Genomic DNA, 7,750 nt, shown 5'->3' with positions numbered 1-7,750 from the left:
TGGAATAGTTCTGTGTGTAAAATAGTTAATCTCGCAGTAGGACTAGTTGTGACGTTGAAGTGGAATAGTTCTGTGTGTAAAATAGTTAATCTCGCAGTAGGACTAGTTGTGACGTTGAAGTGGAATAGTTCTGTGTGTAAAATAGTTAATCTCGCAGTAGGACTAGTTGTGACGTTGAAGTGGAATAGTTCTGTGTGTAAAATAGTTAATCTCGCAGTAGGACTAGTTGTGACGTTGAAGTGGAATAGTTCTGTGTGTAAAATAGTTAATCTCGCAGTAGGACTAGTTGTGACGTTGAAGTGGAATAGTTCTGTGTGTAAAATAGTTAATCTCGCAGTAGGACTAGTTGTGACGTTGAAGTGGAATAGTTCTGTGTGTAAAATAGTTAATCTCGCAGTAGGACTAGTTGTGACGTTGAAGTGGAATAGTTCTGTGTGTAAAATAGTTAATCTCGCAGTAGGACTAGTTGTGACGTTGAAGTGGAATAGTTCTGTGTGTAAAATAGTTAATCTCGCAGTAGGACTAGTTGTGACGTTGAAGTGGAATAGTTCTGTGTGTAAAATAGTTAATCTCGCAGTAGGACTAGTTGTGACGTTGAAGTGGAATAGTTCTGTGTGTAAAATAGTTAATCTCGCAGTAGGACTAGTTGTGACGTTGAAGTGGAATAGTTCTGTGTGTAAAATAGTTAATCTCGCAGTAGGACTAGTTGTGACGTTGACGTGGAATAGTTCTGTGTGTAAAATAGTTAATCTCGCAGTAGGACTAGTTGTGACGTTGACGTGGAATAGTTCTGTGTGTAAAATAGTTAATCTCGCAGTAGGACTAGTTGTGACGTTGACGTGGAATAGTTCTGTGTGTAAAATAGTTAATCTCACAGTAGGACTAGTTGTGACGTTGACGTGGAATAGTTCTGTGTGTAAAATAGTTAATCTCGCAGTAGGACTAGTTGTGACGTTGACGTGGAATAGTCATGGTAGTACAGTAGTAGTGCAGGCATTCCGTCTAAACCCCGGGGTTCCATCTAAACCCCGGAGACGGGGAAAGAGAGGGAGAGAAGGAGAGAGAGGAGACAGGGAAAGAGAGGGAACATGGGGGCTGGTGAACTGTCTGGGGGACACTGGAACATGGGGGCTGGTGAACCATCTGGGGGACACTGGAACATGGGGGGCTGGTGAACTGTCTGGGGGACACTGGAACATGGGGGCTGGTGAACCATCTGGGGACACTGGAACATGGGGGGCTGGTGAACCATCTGGGGGACAATGGAACATGGGGGGCTGGTGAACCATCTGGGGACACTGGAACATGGGGCTGGTGAACCATCTGGGGACACTGGAACATGGGGGGCTGGTGAACCATCTGGGGGACACCGGAACATGTCTATGGGGGCTGGTGAACCATCTGGGGACACTGGAACATGGGGGCTGGTGAACCATCTGGGGACACTGGAACATGGGGGGCTGGTGAACCGTCTGGGGGACTTTGTAGGGGTTTGGGGCGTCAGTGTACAGTGGACCCGGAGGGGGGCTTGGTTCTAACTTTCTAGGTCTTTTAAAATGAAGTACAGTTTGTTCTTTAAAATGAAGAACAGTTTGTTGTTTAAAATGAAGTACAGTTTGATCTTTAAAACAAAGTACGATTTGTTATTTTAATTATGTAACTATTGGGCCTATAGTTAAGGTATTTTTTAAATAAAGATTTCACTCACACACACACACACTCAGAGGCACACACACGGACGAGATTACGCACAGACACAAATACTCATCCCATTCCTCAAAGAGGAAATGGACTAATTAAATATAGAACCAGAGAGAGAGAACCTAGCCCTGGTGGAGGAGACCCTAGCCCTGGTGGAGGGGGGAGGAGAACCTAGCCCTGGTGGAGGAGAACCTAGCCCTGGTGGAGGAGACCCTAGCCCTGGTGGAGGGGGAGGATACCCTAGCCATGGTGGAGGGGGAGGAGAAACTAGCCCTGGTGGAGGAGACCCTAGCCCTGGTGGAGGGGGAGGAGAACCTAGCCCTGGTGGAGGGGGGAGGAGAACCTAGCCCTGGTGGAGGAGAACCTAGCCCTGGTGGAGGAGACCCTAGCCCTGGTGGAGGTGGAGGAGACCCTAGCCCTGGTGGATGGGGAGGAGAACCTAGCCCTGGTGGAGGAGAACCTAGCCCTGGTGGAGGGGGGAGGAGAACCTAGACCTGGTGGAGGAGTACCTAGCCCTGGTGGAGGGGGGGGGAGAACCTAGCCCTGGTGGAGGGGGAGGTGAACCTAGCCCTGGTGGAGGGGGGAGGAGACCCTAGCCCTGGTGGAGGGAGAGGAGACCCTAGCCCTGGTGGAGGGGGAGGAGAAACTAGCCCTGGTGGAGGGGGGAGGAGAACCTAGCCCTGATGGAGGGGGGAGGAGACCATAGCCCTGGTGGAGGGGGGAGGAGACCCTAGCCCTGGTGGAGGGGGCAGGAGAACCTAGCCCTGGTGTAGGGGGGAGGAGTAACCTAGCCCTGGTGGAGGGGGGAGGAGACCCTAGCCCTGGTGGAGGGGGGAGGAAAACCTAGCCCTGGTGTAGGGGGGAGGTGTAACCTAGCCCTGGTGGAGGAGACCCTAGCCCTGGTGGAGGAGACCCTAGCCCTGGTGGAGGAGAACCTAGCCCTGGTGGAGGGGGGAGGAGAACCTAGCCCTGGTGGAGTGGGGAGGAGAACCTAGCCCTGGTGGAGGGGGAAGAGAACCTAGCCCTGGTGGAGGGGGAGTAGAACCTAGTCCTGGTGGACGGGGAGGAGAACCTAGCCCTGGTGGAGGAGAACCTAGCCCTGGTGGAGGGGGGAGGAGACCCTAGCCCTGGTGGAGGGGGAGGAGACCCTAGCCCTGGTGGAGGGGGAGGAGAAACTAGCCCTGGTGGAGGGGGGAGGAGACCCTAGCCCTGGTGGAGGGGGAGGAGACCCTAGCCCTGGTGGAGGGGGAGGAGAAACTAGCCCTGGTGGAGGGGGGAGGAGACCCTAGCCCTGGTGGAGGGGGAGGAGACCCTAGCCCTGGTGGAGGGGGAAGAGTAACCTAGCCCTGGTGGAGGGGGGAGGAGACCCTAGCCCTGGTGGAGGGGGGAGGAGACCCTAGCCCTGGTAGAGGAGACCCTAGCCCTGGTGGAGGAGACCCCAGCCCTGGTGGAGGAGAACCTAGCCCTGGTGGAGGGGGGAGGAGTACCTAGCCCTGGTGGAGGAGAACCTAGCCCTGGTGGAGGGGGAGGAGTACCTAGCCCTGAAGGAGGAGAACCTAGCCCTGGTGGAGGGGGGAGGAGAACCTAGCCCTGGAGGAGGAGAACCTAGCCCTGGTGGAGGAGAAACTAGCCTGGTGGAGGAGAACCTTGCCCTGGTGGAGGAGAACCTTGCCCTGGTGGAGGAGAACCTAGCTCTGGTGGAGGGGGGAGGACTCTCTGTGGTCAGAGTAGAGGTGTTAACCCTGGTGTCCTGACTCTCTGTGGTCAGAGTAGTGGTGTCCTGACTCTCTGTGGTCAGAGTAGTTGTGTTAACCCCGGTGTCCTGACTCTCTGTGGTCAGAGTAGGGGTGTCTTGACTCTCTGTGGTCAGAGTAGTGGTGTTAACCCTGGTGTCCTGACTCTCTGTGGTCAGAGTAGTGGTGTTAACCCCGGTGTCCTGACTCTAGAGAGAGAGGGAGAGAGACAGAGAGAGAGAGAGAGAGAGAGAGAGAGAGAGAGAGAGAGGGAGAGAGAGAGAGAGAGGGAGAGAGAGAGAGAGAGAAGGAGAGAGAGAGAGAGAGGGAGAGAGAGAGAGAGACAGAGGGAGAGAGAGAGAGAGAGAGAGAGAGAGAGAGAGAGAGAAGGAGAGAGAGAGGGATAGAGAGAGAGAGAGAGAGAGAGAGAGAGGGAGAGAGAGAGAGAGAGAGAGAGAGGAGAGAGAGAGAGAGAGAGAGGGAGAGAGAGAGAGAGAGAGAGAGAGAGAGAGAGAGAGAGAGAGAGGGAGAGAGAGAGAGAGAGAGGGAGAGAGAGAGAGAGAAAGGGAGAGAGAGAGAGAGAGAGAGCTGTGATATCTGAAACCCTTCAACATTCACCAGCTCCATCTGATGCTATAAAGCTGTTAGCATCGGAACAAGATAAGCCACGGAATAACTCAATCACCCTCCCTCCCTCCCTCCCTCCTCGCCTCTCCTCTTTTTATCTGATAATACACCAGTTTCCATGCTATAAGTCTGTGTGTGGGTCTCCCAGCCCCCCAGTCAGAGGACCATGCAGCCATGCAGGAGGGAACCAGGTGATGGTACCTCCCTCCCTCCCTCCCGTTCCCAGGACCCTGGTGACCTGGCCTGAGAGTCCGTCTGACTCCTCCACCCCTCCTACCGCTACACTTGGTCCCTGTTAGTCTGTTTGTCCACAAACACAGAGACACAAAGCACCTGGTTTGCGCGGGGCAGACAGACATGCAGTATGGGGGTCGGGGGGGGGGTCCCAGAAGGGATAGAAGTCCTGGTATCAGGACGTTGGTCAGGTAAACACGTAGAGGTTCATCCTTGTCAGGTAAAGTAAAGGTGGTTCGTTATCACTACCGACAGATCCATCAATCTCCCCTCGTGTCGTTTCCCTGTGTTGTCTTAACAGAGTTGTGGTGGGTATAGTTAGTGTGTGTGTGTGTGTGTGTGTGTGCACAGAGGGGTCAGGGGAGCAACCATGCAGCAGTCTGTTTCTAAAGACTACCCTCACTGTTTAACAGAGCTTAACAGGTCAGGCATTCCTGACCTGATCACTTCCAATCCTAGACATCAAATGACACCGGTGTTTTCAGTCTATTGGAAGAGACCTGTTATTATGTTGATTTATATAAATCCCCATTTTTCCACAGTAGAATTGTATCTGTTTTTAAAGCCCCGGGAAAGACAGTGTACATTCTAAGTGAAGTTCAATCTCGTGCTTTTCTGCCCGCAATTGTTCTGTGTGAGACTGTTCCAGGAGCTGGAGTCATGTGCAACACGGTCTCTATCCTCTTTCGGGATGACGCTGATTTTGGCTCAGCGGATATGTTCCTACAGACTTCCGACAGACGGAGGTATTTAGGAAACCACCCGGGCAGAACAACCCCTGACCTATGACCTCTATTCCAATGGGTGGGGGGGGGGGGGGGGGGGGGGGGGGGGGGCGCGGCGAAGAGAACGACAGGGGTCAAATAACATCAAGGAAGTCTCACCCATGGGAGGGCCCACTGTCCTCGTTCTCCTCATAGTAACCCTGACACTGTCCTTCAGAGCCAAGGTCTACGAACAACTCTTAAGTGATTTCAGCTTGTTTCATTGTGATGTGCTGCTGGTATTTAAGAATAGCAATTATTGCTAATGGGTTTTATTTATATTATTGGTTTTATTTATTTATTTATATTATTGGTTTTATTTATTTATTTCTGTACTGGGTTCCGCTCTCAAAACATTTAATTTTGTTGTTTACCCAGAAGTCTCTGCTTTTGAGAACATCCACACTTTCATTTCAGGTGTCTTTACCAGGATGTCCAAATAAGGTTGGCCTTCTAACAGCTCAGTTTTACAGTCACATTAGAGTTCATTGTCTCCTCCCCCTGTCTAAAGCAAACTCTCCATTTGGTATGATCCAGCCTTGCTGTTGGACAAGCAGGGGAGACTGCTCCATTCGCTGGTATAGAGGGGTGGCTAGACTGGACTGGACTCCCCTCAAAAAAGCCTAAAGCTGTACAGTCACCCCACCAGCTTCTGGGCCTGGAATCATAAAGCATCTCAGGATAGGAGTGTAGATCTCGGATCAGGTCTCCATCCCCCATCTATGTAATCTGATTCATTATGATCTAGGATCAGGTCTCCATCCCCCATCTATGTAATCTGATTCATTATGATCTAGGATCAGGTCTCCATCCCCCATCTATGTAATCTGATTCATTATGATCTAGGATCAGGTCTCCACCCCCCATCTATGTAATCTGATTCATTATGATCTAGGATCAGGTCTCCATCCCCCATCTATGTAATCTGATTCATTATGATCTAGGATCAGGTCTCCATCCCCCATCTATGTAATCTGATTCATTATGATCTAGGATCAGGTCTCCATCCCCCATCTATGTAATCTGATTCATTATGATCTAGGATCAGGTCTCCATCCCCCATCTATGTAATCTGATTAATTATGATCTAGGATCAGGTCTCCATCCCCCATCTATGTAATCTGATTCATTATGATCTAGGATCAGGTCTCCATCCCCCATCTATGTAATCTGATTCATTATGATCTAGGATCAGGTCTCCACCCCCCATCTATGTAATCTGATTCATTATGATCTAGGATCAGGTCTCCACCCCCCCATCTATGTAATCTGATTCATTATGATCTAGGATCAGGTCTCCACCCCCCATCTATGTAATCTGATTCATTATGATCTAGGATCAGGTCTCCATCCCCCATCTATGTAATCTGATTCATTATGATCTAGGATCAGGTCTCCACCCACCCATCTATGTAATCTGATTCATTATGATCTAGGATCAGGTACCCCCCCTCCCCATCTATGTTATCTGATTCATTATGATCTAGGATCAGGTCCCCCACTGAACTCATATTCGTATGCATTCTGATCTAAAAGTCTAAACTGATCCAAGATCAGCATTCCTACTCTGAAACACTTTTAATAAAAGCCCCTGTTTACATTGGTGGCTGCCCCCCCCCCCCCCCCAAAAAAAACCAACAACTAAAAGCCGCCTCTGGGTTAGGAGGGCTCCCCTGAAGAAGAAAAAAAAGACGTTGGAAGTCTGTGCTGTGATTGGGTAGAAATGGGATAGTCAACATTGTATGGCTTAAAGGAAGCATTGTCTCCTTCTCTGGTTCTCTGAAACGGCCATGTTGCTTTCGTTGAAGGCTCTTCTCTCCCTCCTTTTTTTATTTTCCAGGAACATACATTTACCACCATGCAAATCAGGAACAGCTGCTAATTTAACGTTTTCTCTCTGCTTTCGTTGAATGCATCTCTCTCTGCCTCTCTCTCTCTGCCTCTCTCTCTGTCTCTCACTCTCTGTCTCTCTCTCTCACTCTCTGTCTGTCTCTCTGCCTCTCTGTCTCTCTCTCACTCACTCACTCTCTCTGTCTCTCTCTCTCTCTCTCTCTCTGCCTCTCTCTCTCTCTCTCTCTCAGTCTCTCTCTCTCAGTCTCTCTCTCTGTCTCTCTCTCTCTCTCTCTCAGTCTCTCTCTCTCTCTCTCTCTCTCTCTCTCTCTCTCTCTCTCTCTCTCTCTCTCTCTCTCTCTCTCTGTCTCTCTCTCTCTCTCTCTCTGTCTCTCTCTCTCTCTCTCTCAGTCTCTCTCTCTCTCTCAGTCTCTCTCTCTCTCTCTCTCTCTCTCTCTCTCTCTCTCTCTCTCACGGCACAGAGCCCTTTCTACAGCGGATGTTTAAATGAACACTAATCCGCATTAAAAAAACGCCAGGGTCACTGGTATCACTCTGATAGTGTGTGTATGTCTGTGTGTGGGAGAGGGGTTTCTGCATACTTCACCCGGAAACTTCCATGTTGGCCACTGTGACAGCAAGCTGTTCTCTGGGTGGTTCCATGCTCTATAGAGAAATCAGTAGCAGTAAAGACATGTATCTGTAACATACTAAAGACATGTATCTGTAACATACTAAAGACATGTATCAGTAACATACTAAAGACATGTATCAGTAACATACTAAAGACTTGTATCTGTAAAATACTAAAGACCTGTATCAGTAACATACTAAAGACATGTATCAGTAACATACTAAAGA

This window comes from Oncorhynchus clarkii, chromosome 33 (genome assembly GCF_045791955.1).
Source record: "Oncorhynchus clarkii lewisi isolate Uvic-CL-2024 chromosome 33, UVic_Ocla_1.0, whole genome shotgun sequence".
NCBI lineage: Eukaryota > Metazoa > Chordata > Actinopteri > Salmoniformes > Salmonidae > Oncorhynchus > Oncorhynchus clarkii.
Note: the sequence above shows the minus strand (reverse complement) of the source record.